Raw genomic sequence first — 18,973 nt, 5'->3', positions numbered from 1 at the left:
ACTCTCTCCCAAAATTAATAATAACAGCCATACTGACACATGTTCTATATGGCTCCGTACAATATGAATTCTCTTTTTCCAAGATATCCAGGACGCTTTTGGTAGAGATGCCATGGTGGACTGTCATTCCCACCTCACAACAATTAAGAACATGCTGGAATGTTCTGTAAGATATCTGTGAATTCATCTGTACATCAGAAACTACTTAAACTTTCTCCTTAGATCACCCAAAGTCCTGATGACTTTCAGAAATGCATTTCCCATTGTTTGCGATAGTAGCAGTTGTTTTCCTCCCTACACTTATGCTGCTAAAGTTCTTCCAATGTTCTCATTCCCTGGCATTTAGAGGGAAAAAAGTTGAAAATACTTTTTATGATAGTATAAACTCTGATCCTCTTTGTTCACAAATTTTTTCCATTTATCATAATTAGTCTTTCATAATCAGTTTTCATCTTTTAGTGTTTGATTTGCTTTATTTTTTAACCTTATTCAATCTATGTTATCTTGATTTTGGTTCATCTTGGGGAACTACTTTTTTCTGGAGTAAGAAGAGTACCTGGAACTAGATTGCCAAGGTCTAAGATGCAACTTCATCATTTACTAGCTCAGTGACCTTGGAAAAATTATTATAATTCTTGTGCCTCAAATTTTTTATACAAGTAAAATAACAATCATAAAAATACCTTATTAATAGAGTTGTTGCCAGAATTATGTAAATTGAAAAATGTAAAGCACATGAAACAGTACCTAGCCAATAATATTATAGCAAAAATTGTTAAATATTAGTACAATTTCCATTAGATTTATATATGCAACTCACTGATAGGAGTCATTTATACTGTTCATACGCCTTCTTTGGAACTTCTATAGTTTAAATATTTTCCTTTCTCAGATATAGTACAATTACACACAATAACTTAAATGAGGAATCATTTATTGAGTGTCAATTGTTACACCATTGTGTTCAGAACTTTAAATTCAAGATTAATAATGCTTGGACTTTCTTCTAAAAGGACAGCATATGAAGAGAACAGAATGAACATAACTTATAACTCAATGAGCTGTGCAAGATTATAGAAATGTACTGGAACTTAGAGATGTTCATGGCTCATGATGAATGTGGGAGTCTAGGACAGCTTCCCTGATAAGACACTGGTGGAGCTGTGGCTTGAATGATGGATGTGATCAGCAGTTAAGAAAGAAGAGAGACAGGGCCAGGAGCAGTGGCTCACGCCTGTAATCCTAGCACTCTAGGAGGCCAAGGTGGGAGGATCGCTTGAGTTCGAGACCAGCCTGAGCCAAAGAGCAAGACCCCTGTCTCTACTAAAAATAGAAAAAAAAATAATGGGCCAACTAAAAAATATATATATAGAAAAAGTCAGCCAGGCATGGTGGCACACGCCTGTAGTCCCAGCTACTGGGGAGGCTGAGGGAGGAGGATCGCTTGAGCTCAGGAGTTTAAGGTTGCTGTGAGCTAGGCTAATGCCACAGCACTCTAGCCCAGGCAACAGAGCAAGACTCTGTCTCAAAAAAAAAACAACAACAAAAAAAAAACCACAACAACAACAACAACAGGAAAAAACACAAGTATTTGGAGCAAGAAAGAAGAGAGACAAAGAAATCAGGATATGCCCATATGCATCATCTGAGCGCATGCCATGTTGAGAGAGTATTTCTATGCTGTGGAAATGAAGAGTTTGAAAAATAAGGCTACAGAGTTGGGTCTGGACCATATTGTACAGGGGCTATACCAAAATAAAGATAATGGATTTAATCATATAAGTAGTATAAACAATGAAAGCCTTTAAGCAACAGAATTCATTAATATATTTTGTTTGAGAAAAATAATTCTAATTAAAGTGAATAGATAGTGGATGAACAGAGCAAAATGGAAATAATTGTAATAGCTTAGGGAAAGAGTTGATTAAGAGACTTAACAACTGAGTAGATGAATATGAGAACAAGAATTAGGATACATTTCTGAAGTAAATACATATGCTAACCAAGTAGACATAGATGAAAGTGTGGAAGGCATTAGTAAGATCCATAAATTTCTAGCTTAGACACAACACAGATCAATGCTGGCAGAAGTTATGGAAGTTGTGAACAAAGAATGTAGAGTTGATTCAGCAGCAAACTGATAAATTCCATTTTGGACATGTTGCATTTGAAGTTCCTTATGCATACCTGTCATAGGTAGCCTTTAGTGGCACTCAAAGATCCCTGCCTAATATCATTTATGACTTTCTGAAATCTCCACTGCATTTATTGACTTGCTTCTAATGAATAGATTATGGCAGAAGTGATAAAATGTTGCTTCCAAATGACCCTCTAAAAGCACTGAGTCTTCCCCCTTGCAAGGAGTCTTTCTCCCAGCATTTCTTAGATACTTTGATCTGGAGAATCCAGCTACCATGTCATGAGGCAGCCTTGTGGGAAGGTTCACCAGGTAGATCACCCCCTTCGCCTCCCAAATGAGCCTTCAGATTAGACTGTAGCTATTAATATAACCAACAGCTTCACTGTGATCTCATTTTCTAACATATCAACCTGTTTTCCTCATATCACTGATATTTTCTTATATATCCATTTATATTTGTGTGGATGTTGTTTTTGCTATAGTTTATCTCTGCCACTTCCATTTCAAAAGCTCTATAATCTTCTCTGCCTTGTTCAGTGATACTTAGAAGAGTTCTTGGCACCTAATTATTCTAAAATAATTACCTATTTATCTTATTCATCAACAGGAATTACATTTGTGCTATATACAACTATAGAAATTCATCGTGGATTTGAGATGGCTTTTAGTATGGACAGAGAGGTAATATAATGTAATGAATGAAGATAATAATATACTCTAAAATATTAATACAAATTATTTTAATTATCTATAATTTACCAAGCAGTGCATTAAATGATTTAAAAATATTATCTCAACAATCCCAACGTATAGATATAATTTTTCCTATTTTATGGATGAGATAATTAAGTCTCTTGATCAGAAATTAAGTTACCTACCTAAAAACATGCCATTCTATGGCAGAACTAGGGTTTAAATCCATATTTGAATAGTTCTGCTCATTACCACAATGTTCTCTCTGGCACTTTAAGGTTTTTAGTTACGAATATGTAAAGGCTAAAATACAAACCATTTGTCCCTTTCTATGCATTAAAAATACTTTTATGTTGTTTTATCAAACACAGATAATAATTGAGGAGTGATATTTACATCAGGGAATTCTGGAAAGAGCAGTGAGGTATAATTCCTTGGGGTAGCACTGAGGAGAAGACCGTCTTTAAGCTCCTTCATCAATGCAAGATGTTTGCTTGTTTGTTTTTGAACTAAAGAACATATAATAATTCCCATAGGTATTTCCTTCCCCAGAGCATACTGAATATACTTTGAAAGTTGTTCTGGTTCACAACAATAATTTCAAAAATTTCTCTAAAGTCCTGAGCTGGGTGTGTATATGTGTGTGTGTGTTAATCCTTTATTCTTGTCCATTTTTTTTTAGTAAGTGTTCAATCTTCTCAAATTACTAAGCATTCTCTTCTCTAGAAAAATTAGCTAATTTGACATCATATTCCATAGTAATTTGTGAAAAAATTATTATTTTATTTCTTATAGATAATATATGTACAATTTAACAAGGCCAGAAACCAAACACATAACTGTTTAACACATAATAGTAATAGGAATCCCAGCAGTGAAATTTTTACTTTCATTTCACTTATTTTATTTGTGAATAAAGGGTTCTCTGTGATCTTATTTGTTACAATACAATACTTAGAACTAACTATTTTAGCTATTTTTAGAGTTAGTCTTCATTGGACCTTTCATGATCTCAGACATAACATTTCTTCATTAATGATATTTGGTAACAAGCTGCTGGGACTGACAATGGTACTGATACCAGCAACAGGTTATGACAGTCACTAGTGTGATATGCTACCAATGTTTATATTCTCTCCCCCAAATAATTGAGCTTCTGTGCATATAGAATACATGACAACTGTTTTATTGTTACATGTATTAGCATTTTCCATAACTGTAGGTTTTCTATTCCAATCATCCCATTCATCCCATGATTCTAAAACTCTTCTAGACCTATTCAGTAATCCACATTGAAGACTGTATATCATTTCACAATGCTTTTTGAAGTAGTCAAGATCTATGTACATGATTGTAGATTTCAAAATTGTTTTGATTTTCAAAAGGAAAATTTTAGAGGTACTGCCCAGAATACTCTTAAAGTTCTCATTTTAAATGACTGTAGTCTCTATGATTTCCTCTCAAATTATAGGATTTCAAATTCATAATATCTTTATTCTGACATAAAAATTATAAATCACAGTAGGGAAATTTACCAAGAGTTGTAGCCAGTGGCAATAATCTACTAGACCAGTACTTTTCTAAGTGTGGTCCCAGGGTTATCAACTATAGCATTACCTGAGAGAGTGTTAGAAATTCAGATACTTGGGCTATACTTACTGAATACTTAACTGAATCAGAAACTGTGGTGGAGGGAAGAGAGGGAAGTAATCTACATTGTAACATATTAAAAAATGGGTGATACTACAGCAAACTACAGTTTGAGAACTACTCTATTAGACTATGGTAGACTATGGTGTTGCTACACTTGTGTAATTTATAAAGGTAAATAAATCCCAAACACATCCATTGCAAAGTATAGTTAATAACTCTTTTCATACAAATTATTCATTTCTATCAATTTAAGGCAATATCATCACCTCACCACTCACAAATGTTGCTGTTATATCATTTATTAATTTTTAAGGAAGCTCAGTTGTTTAAATTTGACATTATAATTATCTTATACCCAAACGTCCTAACAGTATTCAATTTACCTACTTAAGGCTAAGACAATACTGTTCATGACATTTATTATCTAGTTAAATGAGATAAATACCTCTTTTGCAGTACTGCCTCATTCACAGAGAAAAACAGAAAATCCAGGTTATGAAATGAAGAAAACTCGAGGAACATAACTTGGATTTAACAATGAGCAATGTGGTAAATTTATGTGATCTCCATTGCATATTTACCAAGCATCACATTATCAAAAGTATACATACAAAAAAAATCTTTCTAATTATTTTTTGGTGGAGGAAGGAGAAGCAACTTAACTCTCTTACTGATAGTCACAGACAAGTAAAGTTTTGAATTTTGCTACTCTCCTCAAATAAACCTGGGTCATTTCTTTTCCATAGTAAATGTAACACACAGTTGAAATGTAAAGACATTTTTTTTCCTTTGTGGCCCATTTTCTCCTTAGGATACAATGGATTTCCTCAGGAAAACTATTTTACCAAAGGAAATATAAAATGCCTTTTTATATCATACCAAAAGTGATATTCCGTTTTTTCTGGCATGTCCTCAGCATATTGCACATGAAAGCAAAAAGAAGGCAATTGGAAATCCTTGCCAGAGGCTAGTTATGAACAAAGAGTTCAAAGATTTCAGTGGCTGATACATAGTCATTAAAATATATGAGTCTGATGTCTTCTCTCTTTCTTTCTTTTTTCTCTTTTCATTTTGCAAAATTGGAAACAACGTTATTCTTTCCCAACATGCCTTTTAAATAGTTCTATTAATTTTGCTTCCCTGCCTAGGGATGTCTTAGGCAGCACCCACAGTTCTCTCTTTGCTCAAATATCCCAGGGAGCTCTAGCCAGCTCTCTTTTCTAGACTCTTACAGGCACCAACCCTCTTCTATAATATAAATCATTTATCTTTTGGCCAAATAATATGTCCAATTTTTTAATTTTTGACTCTGAACCACTCTCATTAGGGGGGCAGTAGCATTCAATGTCCTCTTCCATAGCAGTAGACACTTAGCTATTTATTAGTCCTTCATGTCTCGGCCTCATCCTAAGAACTACTAGAATCTAAGGACCCAAGAATCTAAGAGTCCATTGAAGAACAGTATTGGAAACTCAACTTACAATAATAGAGACCTATTAGTACAAGAAAGTTAAAGCATATAAGGCACAGAAATAATACTGGCATTTTTATATACAAAAGCAAAACCTGAAATATTGAAGTCAAGGAGAGGATGGAAATATAATAGACATCTCCCAAATACTACTATTTGTCACCCTAGAAGTAGCAAGTGTTTTCAAAAACAAACAAAAAACCCTTAGTAAAAGGGCATAATACAAAATCCTATTGATAAGGATATGATTCAAACATATTTTCAGGTTTAGTTCTTTTTTTTTTTTTGAGACAGAGTCTCGCTTTGTTGCCCAGGCTAGAGTGAGTGCCGTGGCGTCAGCCTAGCTCACAGCAACCTCAAACTCCTGGGCTCGAGTGATCCTTCTGCCTCAGCCTCCCGGGTAGCTGGGACTACAGGCATGTGCCACCATGCCCGGCTAATTTTTATATATATATATCAGTTGGCCAATTAATTTCTTTCTATTTATAGTAGAGACGGGGTCTCGCTCTTGCTCAGGCTGGTTTCGAACTCCTGACCTTGAGCAATCCGCCTGCCTCGGCCTCCCAAGAGCTAGGATTACAGGCGTGAGCCACAGCGCCCGGCCTTAGTTCTTTTTTTTTTTTTTTTATTCAACTTTTTATCATCTCTTAAATAGGGTGGATTTTTTAAATAATATTTATTAATTAAATTTCAAAAGTCTTGTTTCAAATAATATGATCGCAAGAGTACATTTTTTTAAAAGTTTTATGAATTTCTAAGTGGCCAGAAAGTCAATAAATAATTTCAATAACTTAGTAATTTGTGGTTGAAGGTCAAACATTGTCACAAATATTGAAGAACAATCTCATTTGAGAATTTACAAAATATACATATATAGCTAAAAAGAATAAACAAAATATAGCAAAAATTAAATTATATAACATATACCAAAATCTAGGTAGAGAAATAAACAGCTTTACTTAATCAATGTATGTAAACCATGTGTATGTAAGTCCATTTTAGATAATGTAACTATCATTTTAATTTCATTAAATGAAAATTTTCTAAGTCAGGTAAGGGACTGTACGGCCAGTGAGCCAAAAGTGGTCTGAAACAATTTAATCATCCTATAGCAAGATCAGGTGCATCCATTTTTTCCCCATCCAATCCCACCTATTTCCCATGCTCACACTTAAATATTAACAGCTAAAATTATGTATGTATATAAAATAAAGGGCATTCGATTCTCCTGCATTATTCTCCACTTTGAAGGGTAAGTTATTGCCTCATCACATTTCTAAAACACAGATGATAAACCCATTCAATGAAAGCTTATGTTTCTTGTAAAATAAAACTTCAAAATAACCAAAGAGTTGATCATGATTATGTCAATGCCTGGGTCACATTCAATACTGAGAAGGTATATAATTCATTGTTCCTCAAAGACCACAAAGAGCCTTGTAAATTTATCCTAGAGGTTCTGAAAGAGAACCCCTCATAACAGAACAGCATTCTCTGCTTGTGGGAGAGGAGACTTCATTGAGTCATGCCACATAATGGAAAATGATTTTGGAATGTTATTCTATCCAAGGAAAAAGCAGATTTTCCACTCTCTAGATTTAAGGACATACTGTCTCCCTTAAGACAGGCAGAGTAAGTCATAGACACTAGTTAAACTTAGTGCGATGTTTAACAAGCCTCCAAACTACTGAATTCATGCAACCTAAGAAATGAGATCACTGTTGGCTTTTTCATGATATATGAGTATATGAAACAATAAAGTCTCCAAATATTTTGCTAACAGTGAGAATAAAGCAACAAACTAATGAACTCAAAATATTTTGGAGAAAGAATGTTTAATAAGCTCCACATAAATATAATATGCAAATCTTAATCATGTCTTATCTTATATTACATTTATATTTTCTACATTACAATCATGAACATGTTACAAATCGTCATAAATATAGCACACTGATATTATCGACATATTAAATAACAATTTAGACAATATTAGACAATCAAAACCATCTATAAGCAATTTGACATGGTTCAAACTAATACATCTACAATAAAATCAAGTAAGTCACAGTTCACTCAGTAGATATTTAAAAGTAAGTCTATTAATACCTAAAGGCTGAGGCAAAATACATTTGTCTATAAATAGGAGGGGATGCACCAAGAAACTGATACAGATGGAATGGAGTGGCCAGTGGTTATGATTTTTTAAATAGAGCATATTAGATAAATAAATACACCATATTTTTAATACTTTCTAGATTATGCAGTACTTAGGGGACACAAGCATGGGCCATACAGCTGCCTGAAAAGATCCCAGCACCATAAGGTTATAATGATGTTGCTTTTGCATCATTGCAGAATTTGAAAGAAAATAGAGTAGCAGAGTTGAGGCCAAATGTTGCAATGATGATATAAATAACTATATAAGTAAGACCCAAAGTTTTCTTCAAATTAACCAGAAATGAGTAAAAATATTTTAATATTCATGTAAAAATAGTGGTCACACTTGATACACAGCTAATACTACCAAAGATGATTATAAAAGTAGCATGTGTGTCCTATATCAGTAGCTCCTTTTATCCCATTGTGTGGCAGAGATCAATGACAGTAATAAGTGTTTGCCACCTCTTTGAGGATGAAATTTTTATCTAGTGTTGCAACAAGTCACCATATAAATATAACACTTACATAAATAAACAAATAAAATACACAAGTTTTTGTTTCTCCAAGGTTTTATTTGTTGTTCTGGTTATATAACTGGCAATATAAAACATGAAGTTATTTTGGTTGTTCAACAAGAATTCCACTCTCAATTTCGCCAAATAATGGTATCACAAGTTTATCCCAAAGTCCAAAGTAGTGATTAGTACGTCAATAATTAGTACCCTCAAACTGTAGGTTGAAAATGATAAACATTCAAATGTTGTAAGGAAATATTCTTCACATACCATTGACTAGAGCTTAAATGCCTCATTTTCAGATTGTATCTTTTTCATATTCAAAATATTAGGCAATTGTAATTGTGTAAGACTATGTATTAATAAAACTATAAAAATGAAATAAAGCATAAAAGAAGGTAAAAGGAAATGTGTTACTATTAACATGCTGTTCTTTGATTCATTATCTTGAAAATCAGCTGATTAGATATAGCTTAGGAAAGGCCTTATCTCATTAAATTGTCCCGGAAAATTTTGAACTGCTATTTCTTCTGCAGTTTTGTTTTATTTGATCAACACTTAATAATGAACACAATAAGCCTAGTGTCAGCGAATTTATAAAATACTATGCTACATTTTCTTTATCAGCATCTTGTAAAATGTTATATCATGTAACTTTCCAAGTTTCAGCAACCATCTGCTCAACCTGATGGTTTAATGTATTTCATTTAATTGCTAGAATCATAATGCTAAAAATATGTGGGCTCTTTAATAATAAAAAAGAAAATCTATTTATTCTCTAGAAGGCTGCTATCAAATTACTGAATATATTTCAGGTAAAAGAGTAAAAGAATCCTTTTTAATTCAAATCTAATGGCATAAAATGGAGTCCTGGCTGCATTTTTCCAAGCCAGGTTTAGCTGCTCTGTAAGATCTGTGTCTAGGAAAAATGCTCTGTTAAGATCTGTCTCTAGGAAAAAAAAAAAAAAAGGGAGGGTCCTTCCTTTAGTCTGTATGGTTGACCTCATCTTCTTTTTCCTCTTTGTCCTTTTCTTTCCCCTTCTCCTCTTCCTTCTCTTTCTTCTCCTATTCTCCTTTATCATCATCATCATCATTAGATATGAATAGGACTGTGTTCAGAGCACTTTGTAGAGAAGGTTCAGGAACAAAATGTAAAATTGTTACCCTCGAGGTATTTGTACTTTAAAAAGGGAGATAAAATATAGCATATACATACAAATATAAACAATAAATGGTGTCATATATTAAATGATAAACGAGCACCAGAAAATAACTGTTACAACTCAAAAAAGTAATTAGTCCTTTAGCATTTTCAAATTTTCAATTCTGACTCTCTGCCTCAAAGAAAATTGCTCAGTTATTTTGTAATAGGTTATAAGGAGAAGAAAAGAAACATGGAGAAGGAATCTGCATTGACTAAACTCCTACTATGTTCCAGAAATTATAATGGGCATTTTCGCCTAGTCATTACTCCATCTAACACTCTCACTATGCCCACCAAAACCCAAAGATAATGGAGAAAAAATCCTCAAAATGGGGGTTTTGAGAAAACTAAGATTGAATAATACAGATGAAGTTATATGGAAAGTGAGTCACGGTGGAGAAAAACCACCAAGGCTTTAGCAAAAGTCATCTATCTGATTTGGGAAACCACAAGTGAAGTTAATTGGCCACTCATTTTGGTAGTCAACTACAAAAAATTGCTGGCCTTTCTAAATGTTTAAAATTCACGGAGAGAATGTGAGTATGTGGTTTGGGAATTCTAGATCTTATGACATAATTACAACTTTCTATTGTGGATGGTTGAACAAAGAAATTTAAAATGTTTTAATTCAATTATTCTGTGAGTAGTATTCAAAGCATTCCTTTTACTGTCAAAGGATGTTTGTTTTTCTTTTAATTTAATGAACAATAGTCTCTGAAGTATGATAAACTATTAAATGAATCTGAGATTGGTAATATATGGGCACTATTTAAGATAATCATAGGTTTTCAAAGCTTGAGGTTCGTTTTATATGAACAAACCACATCCAATGTCCTATGGAAGAGTTCCATTGCTCAAACAATGCTCAATACTTTATTTTTATAATTAATTCTAGTTGCAAAATACTGTAAAAATAAATATGGTTCTTTACTACCACTTAAAATAAATTTCCAGTGTACAGTTCCAAAAATTTGAGTTTAAATACTATTACTATGGGAAAAATAAATTTCTAACAATAAAAATGGAGAAAATCATTTGGTTCTCTCCCTCTTATGCCAGCCTACAATCTTTCTCAGAATTGCAAAGGAAGACTGTCTCATCCTTTTTTCCCTCTGGATATTTGTTTGAGGTTTTCTCCTAGCTCCCTGTAGAGTTTGGATTTTAAATGGCCATTAACTAAATAGTGTGCCCATAAAGTCAAAGAACATCTGCTATTAATAAGAAAATGTATTATTTATTAATAAGCAAATAATCAATATTTATTAATTAATGTTAAGATTATATATTGACATTAGGAACTGCATATGAAATGCTTAGAACAGTGCCTTGACTATTAAATATTACTATTACAATTACTATTTTTCTTTGAAAAATAAATCATGTTAGTAAAGACAATTAGTTCTGTTTCAGATGTACAATCACTAAACTGAACTGCAAATAGATATAATGTAGACTAATATAAATGAAAAACAATGTCCAACAATACAGGAAGTATTTACAAGTATCTCAAAAATTGAAACAGAATAAGGCTGCTAAATTTAGGGCAAAAAGGAATTGACCGTATGCTATTTCTTTATTTGAATTATTTACTAAAACTTTTCTCATCAAGTGACAATAAAATAGTACATACAATTGTAAACTTTTTCTCTCATGGTCTATTTTTATTAAGAAAGAATAGCTAATTCACCATTCAAAGAACACTTCTAATGGAAAATATAAATTGTAACCAAAAAGAGTAGAAATTTGCCCAAACACTGAAATTCCTATTAAAAATCAGTAAAAAATGATAATGAGCAAAAAATTTTAATTTTCTCTCTTTTATTTGAAAATGAAGAGAAAGTACTCATACTCCATAATAGGAGACAATATGAACAAAATGTTTTATGTTGCTAGCATCAGAGTCCATCCAATTCCTCTCTTTTTGAGGTAGGTATACTAAAAATTTATCATTTCTCCTATAATTGAAATTTAAGTCCCCCAAATTAAGCACTTTAAACAATGGGCCAAAATGTCTTTCTTTCTTTTGGAAATAAATCTGGTTAGACACAGAAGTTAACATTCCAACATGGTGATATCTCTTAATACACATCATTTAAAATCCAACAATCATCCTTCATTTTTCTTCTGACCTCAGATTTGCTCATATTGTAACTTAATTCACCAGTGAACTCTAAAAACAGACTCAAATAAAGGACTGACTTTCATCTTTAACGAATGTTAAATTTCCCACTCATAAGTTGAGAAAAATAAATCAGTTATCATCTGTTTTTCTTTCCTTTTGTTTTCACAAAACAAAGAAGTTAGTTACTTTCGAATTAAGAATATCCTTGACAATGGTCACAACTTGAATTGAAAGCACATGGAAAAACATGAATTATTTTTATCATGTCAGCTAATCCACAGCTGTGCCACCTGTTAGTATGGATGTTATCCAAAAGGATCTTTGAAAGAAAGCCAGGCAGTGTCACTGCCTTCAACGTATAAAAAAGAAAACTGTCAAAACATTTTGAATGATGAGGAGGGGTATATGAGTGAAAGGAAAAGAAGGTCACAATTGACAGTCTAGAAATTATGTCCTGTATCCTATGAATCCCTCATGAACCACTGTCTTCTGATGAAATAAAGAATAATTTCCAAAAACCATTTCTTAAATGTCATTCCAAGAACACTGCCAATATCTCAGTCTACTACATACTTCTCATTTAGTCTCCTTAAATATTTAAGTTTTTGGAGTATATGGAGTTAAACAAAGTAAATATATTAAGCGTTTTCATTTAAAAAGGTGAACATACCCATTATTTTAATGATATTGTGAAAAATCTATGCATATCCTTTTTCTAACAAGATGTCGGAAACATTTCATTTGAGCATTTTGGATCTCTGAGATAAATAGTAGCACAGACATAAAAATATAATTAGCAACTGATCCAATGAAAATATAAAGTGACAAAATTTTAAAATGTTACATCTAAACCACAGCAATCATAATAATTATAGCAATGTAGAAGTCTGAGAATATCTATTAAACTTTATTAAAAATATACTCGATTTTTCCCACTGACAGGTGTCTTAAAACTACATTCGATAACAATAAGGGGTAACAGTAATTTCTTAGGCCCAGGAGGACACTCCAAATCAAGCACATTGAATGCTAGTAAAAGCACAACTATAAAATCATAGAACAGATTTTTCCTATACACTTAAAAAAATCTGAAACTCTATGTTTCTTCTAGCCTTGTGATCCAAATGCTGAAATGGCAGCTAAAGAGATGATTTGTGACAATGCATGTTGACATCAAATTTGTCCACTAGATGGACAAAACCAGCTCCTTTTTCACAGTTCTGCAAGTACCTGACATCTAAGAAGCCAAAGGGGGTTAATTAATTCTCACATTTCAATGATTGCTCAAGGTGTTTGATGTTTCTCTTATTTTCCTACCTACTGGTCTATAGATTTCAATGACATAATATTTTAAAGATTCTAATTCTATTAATAAGCAGACATTTTGACTTACTCTGGTTCTTTAATTTCTTTGCAATAGTTCTCAAAATAGCATATATAGTATCTATCCTTAGTATTAGGATTAGTTTATTATTCAAATTGTAAAGATAAAAGATCAAGCCAGGAACAGTGATTCACATCTGTAATCACAGTAGCTTGGGAGGCCAAAGAGGGAGAATAACTTGAGGCCAGGAGTTTGAGATCAGCCTGGGCAACACAGTGAGACACTGTCTCATAAAAATAAAAACATTAGCAGGTCTGATGGTGCATGCCAACAGTCCCAGTTACTTGAGAGGCTGAGGTAGGAAGATCACTTGAGCTCAGGAGTTCGAGGCTGCAGTGAGCTATGATCATGTCACTGCACTCCAGCCTGGGTGACATGAGTGAAACTCAGTCTCTAAAAACATTAAAAAATTTTAAAAAAATAAAAATAAAAGATCAGTGAGGGAAAAAATTCAGAAGCTTCAAGGATATACTAAAGAGTGGTGTCAAGTTCGAATTCAAGAATGCATTAAATATACATTTGGTTTAGCTGACAATCACCAGTTTGAACTCAAGGTAAATTCCTTAACATTAAAGCCTTTTTTACATAAGACTTCTAAAAGGATCTTTGGACATTTGTTTTATTTAGAGGTCTTTTCATTATAAAGAATAGAAATTCACTCAGGTTAGGTGGGAAATGGGGCAGCACAGTTATTCTAAAAGTATGTGGAGGGATACAGAGACCCTCAGAGCATACCAAGAATCATCTTTTGCCAATTCTCAAGAGAGGAGTCTAATTGATCAGCTCATCTTTTTGGAGTCAATCTATGACTCACAAGTCATGAATTGCTGGTACACATGGAAAATTGGTTACTCTTGAAAAGGTTGGTCACATCTAGCCAAAAAGGACAGAGTTGGTGCTAAAGAACAGAGTAATAAGTTACAGAACATGGCTGATTAGTGCAGGGGAAATGTGTGGTGGAAACAGAGTCATTTAGAAGGGATGTAGCTGGCAGGCAGGCAGTGATGGATATAGTGCTAGAGTGGGATGTGGTTAAAAGTTCAGATCCTGGGCTCCTTCTGATTATATTGAACCCAGCTCTACTATTCACTACTATATGACTTTAGTCTAGTTAATTAACCTATTTGATTTTTAGTTTCCTCAATATTAGTGCCACTTACAGCTATTGTGAAGAGTCAATAAGTTAATTGAGGTAAAGTCCTTAGGATAGTGTCTGGCACTGAAATCACTGGGCAATCTGGGTTGGCCAATATCACCTAGCCTCCTAAAGCCAATGCTACCTCCCTTTTCATTTATCATAGTGGTATCTCTTCTTCACAGATGATGTCTGCTTAAGGAGGGGTTAGGTTCTAAAGTCATCTCTCAAGGCAAAAATAATCTTAGTCAAAAAATGTTTGAAAAGACTTTCACTTAACCTATAAATATGATATACAGTTTATGCTTTGGTGCATAGACTCCTTTATAGTAATATGTGGGTATAAATGTATAATGTAAAATACATAATTATGAGCTCTCTCATGTCAACTATAATTGTATCGTATTTTTAATTAACACTGAAAAAATAAAACAAAATAAACTTGTACACTATCTTTTCATTTAGATATTCTTTTTTAACTTAATTTTATTTTTGTTTCTTTTTTATTATTTGAAAATATTAACAGGGTACAAGTGTTTTTGTTACATGAATATCCTGTATAATACTTAACCAGAATTCTTGGTCTGCCCATCACCAGAATAGTGTTCATTGTACCCAACTGGTAAATTTTTATCCCACACCCACACTCCCACCGGGACAACCCCCTTCTTGGTTTCTCATGGCCTTTATATTGCTTTGAGCCCATGTGCACTCATCAATTAGCTCTCAAGTATTAGTGAGAATGTATGGTGTTTGGCTTTCCATTCCTGAGATACTTAGGATAATGGTCTCCAGTTCCTTCCATGTTGCTACAAATGACATTATTTCATCCCTTTTTATGTCTGAGTAGTACTCCATGGGGCTGTGTGTGTGTGTGTGTGTGTGTGTGTGTGTGTATCACATTTTATTTATGCATTCATGAATTGAAGGGCACTAGGTTGATTTAGTATTCTTGTTGGTGTTAATAAGTTAAGGATCTGTTGACATGATACACATGTTAGTGGTATTGAGGTATGGATGAACAATAACCATTAAACAGTGACCATATGTTGGTGTTTAAAATAATGAAACTTGGCCCTGTTCATATTGAGTCTAATCTACTTCTGCACTATAGCAAACCACTCCTTGAGGATCACCAAGGATTGATTCTATTGAGGAGATGGTATACCATGCATTGGTGTTGGAGAGGAAGCTAGTGGTTGACTCTGGGTCAGCTCGAGAAGTTGAGAACATAGACTCATACACTGCTTGTTTATGATACTAGAAAGATGGTGAATAACACTGTGGTTGTTATCTTTTGTGCTTACCCAACGCTTCCAGTACATGTAATTTTGAAGCCAATATTTATGTTCAGAAATTAATTCAATCAGGTTTTTGGCAGTTTAGAGCAGTTTAGCCAATTCATGAAGGTTCTAACTTGCTGGGGCTTTCTGTTAATTGATATTTTTTCTCTCTCTCTACAGTTTTATCACTTCTTTTACTCATTGATCGGGCTTCCTCTGTGAACACCTCCTAATTCATTAAGGTTATCTATGAAGTAATGGTCATCCACTTGTCTGGGAACACCAGTGTTCATTTGCTAATTCACTAATGATCAGAAACCCTTAAATCATTTACATCTTTTCCCATAGGATTTGTCAAAATTTTCTAGACATACTTGCATGTCTACAACTCATAAATGCACATATGTCAAATCATCATAAATAAGTCTTTATATATTTTGCCCAACCCCTCTACAATAAGGGGCTCACAGTTCTTGTTGCCGCGATTTGGTGACTATGAGTCTTGATTTTTGATGATAGTGACACTAGGTTTACTATGGCCATACCTAAAGGCCAAGTTCAAAACAGCCTCTTTTATATTCCCCTTTTTTCTTCAGTATTAGAACATCTTTGTGTTGACTGAACACAAATAAAGTAATTGTCTTTCATTTACAGGGCAAGTTTTACAAAAATATACCTGTTTCTTAAAGCACTAGATTCCCCTCAGCACGAGACACTCATCTTTGGGGAGGGTGGCAGCAATGGATGGAGCAACAGATTAATGACCTCATTTTAGTTTCTCATCAAAGCATGAGCTCATCGAAAACAGCTAGTGAAGTCAACCATTCTAGTAACGAATCCTTTCTCCCCAGCTGAACACATATAGTTAAATCAATGTAAAAGTTAGGACTGCTTTCAATTGCATCATACAGCTTACGTGGGATCTCACTATGAAGAAAAATATTTTTTTTAAGGAAGATCTTTTTAAGTCCTTAAGCATCAAGTATATAATTTTTTCAAATATGTTTTAATGAAACCAATGTCTTCCATTTTACATTCTAGTTGAATTTGGAGGATGATATGGGTAAATACTAATACGAGTTTTAAGTCCTGATTTATAACAGGAAAGAATAGGTCTAAATTATAAGAATGGACTCAAAGGCATCTTTCAAATGAAAAGAACTTTGTTATATCTAAATTATTATTTAAGAAAACCCTACGCAGTTTAAGAAAAACAGGGTAAAAACCAACACAAGGGCTACCTTTCTTTAAAGTAGATGGATCATTCAATCTGTCCACCTAAACTCTTGAAAAATGATTTTATCTGTTTATCAAATAGCTCCTACAAATTAGATCCCAGCAAATTTCACATTGTTACCTTACCCTGCACATATAGTGACACATTTATATTCAAATGTAACTTTCTAACAACAAACTTATATAGATAAGATGACATAGGCACAGTTGAGAGGAATAGAAGATCAAGAATTAAGATAATTTAGTCTTTTTCCTCAAGAAAAAAAATCAGAATCATATTTTACTTATATAGCTTTATACGCTTATAGACTACTATACATTTTTTCTGATTTATAATTGCTTTCCACTATAGTTCCTGATGTACCTATGCACATATTAATGATGAAAAGCCCCCATGACAGTATATTCCCCCTCACAGCACTGCTGTCCCCACCCTCACAAGAGAAAGATTTCCATGTTACCTGAGGGAAAAAAAATCACATCTAATTACATCATTTTTCTTGCTTGCTGAATCTGTGTAGCAAGACTTGCTCAGACACATTCAACCTGTTACCACAATCATGATTTAACTAACTCAAGATTATACTTAAGGTACTAAATATCATTTCTCTGTTTAAAATGATCAATTTATCTTTCCTTAAACAAATTGATTGGCCAAGAAGGATTACCATTATGTACAATAAAAAAGACATTAAAATATTTTATTTCTAAAGTAAAATAATCCATTGAGATGCCTCGTGATGACAGAAATTACCATAGAAATTTGCCATTTAAGATCCCTGATAAACCTTGAAGCTATCTGTGTATATAATAAAAGTAGTGTTTTTAATTTAAAAAACAGATCATATGATATCTATGTAGATTATTGTGTTTCTTTTACACAGTATCATTAATGAGGGGACTAATGACTAAATCTGTAGATTGGCTCATCTATTATCTTTATTGCTTATATAAAACCTTTCTATATTTGATATCAATAATCTCTGATTACATATATGTCCATGAGGTGTATATGTATATACGCCATATATGCCTTAAGAGTATGTGTGTGTGCATTAAGAGAAGAGACCCAGCATAGCTGAATGACTAAAAAATTGACAAACTATACTATGCTTCCAAACTATTTCATCATATAAAATATAGTTTTATAAAATAATGCATTTGTATACATTCAGAATAGACTTTGGTAGCTGACTCTCCTTCAATACTACTCTTGAATATTACTTTTTTGTAGCATTACCTGTGATACTGCTTCAATCCTGAGAAAACAAGAGCATTTTCTCTGACATTACATAAGCCTGAGAGCAGACGAGAGAAAACGCTGCCTATTCTGGGGGAAAAGCTGGCTTCCTCCGAAGCTACCACTTGACATGTAAAAAGATTCTAGAAGTGTTTGAATCATTTCAAATTGCCAATATTTGACCATTTTTAATCTATAAAAATGGCAATTTCACTTTAACTCATACAGCCAGATACACCTAGACAAGCTTCAAAAATGCATCCGAAAATTTCTTTAACATTTATTACTCAGAAGTTGATTATGGTCAACTATACAGAAAGGAAAACCTTAATGTCACTATACACCTGAAAATTCATGAACTTTTGCCCCATCTATCTAAACCTAAATTGCATTCATGTAAGGAAAAGCAGAATTTTTAAAAACGTGCACCAACCAAAATATAATAAATGGTCTTGGTCTTTGTTCTACCCGATGTCCATGCAAGGGCATCGATAATGGTTACATCATCCAATTTTTAACTACCACTAGCTCCAAATATTGTGTTTGTGGCTCACACCAGAATCCCTTGACCCAGCTCGACAAGCGTGAAATCATGAAATAAACAAAGGTTAGCAAAGACAGGTCTAAGAAATAGTTCACAACAATACCGCAATGCTCCTCTCACTAATACTCGACTCTGTATTTGGATACTTATATCTGAAAGATTTGCAAATAATGACAACGTTCATGCCAGA

At 33.3% G+C, this 18,973-nt stretch overlaps 1 protein-coding gene across 3 annotated transcripts in view; it reads right to left on the bottom strand.

The window, feature by feature from the left end:
* Positions 1–18,973, bottom strand: part of GPM6A (glycoprotein M6A) — a 313,639-nt gene that overhangs the window by 131,100 nt on the left and 163,566 nt on the right. The gene's annotated exons all lie outside the window — the stretch shown is intronic.

This window comes from Microcebus murinus, chromosome 15, assembly GCF_040939455.1.
Source record: "Microcebus murinus isolate Inina chromosome 15, M.murinus_Inina_mat1.0, whole genome shotgun sequence".
Taxonomy (NCBI): Eukaryota; Metazoa; Chordata; class Mammalia; order Primates; family Cheirogaleidae; genus Microcebus; species Microcebus murinus.
The sequence above is the reverse complement of the archived record's forward strand: the minus strand, read 5'-3'. Positions and strand labels throughout refer to the sequence as shown.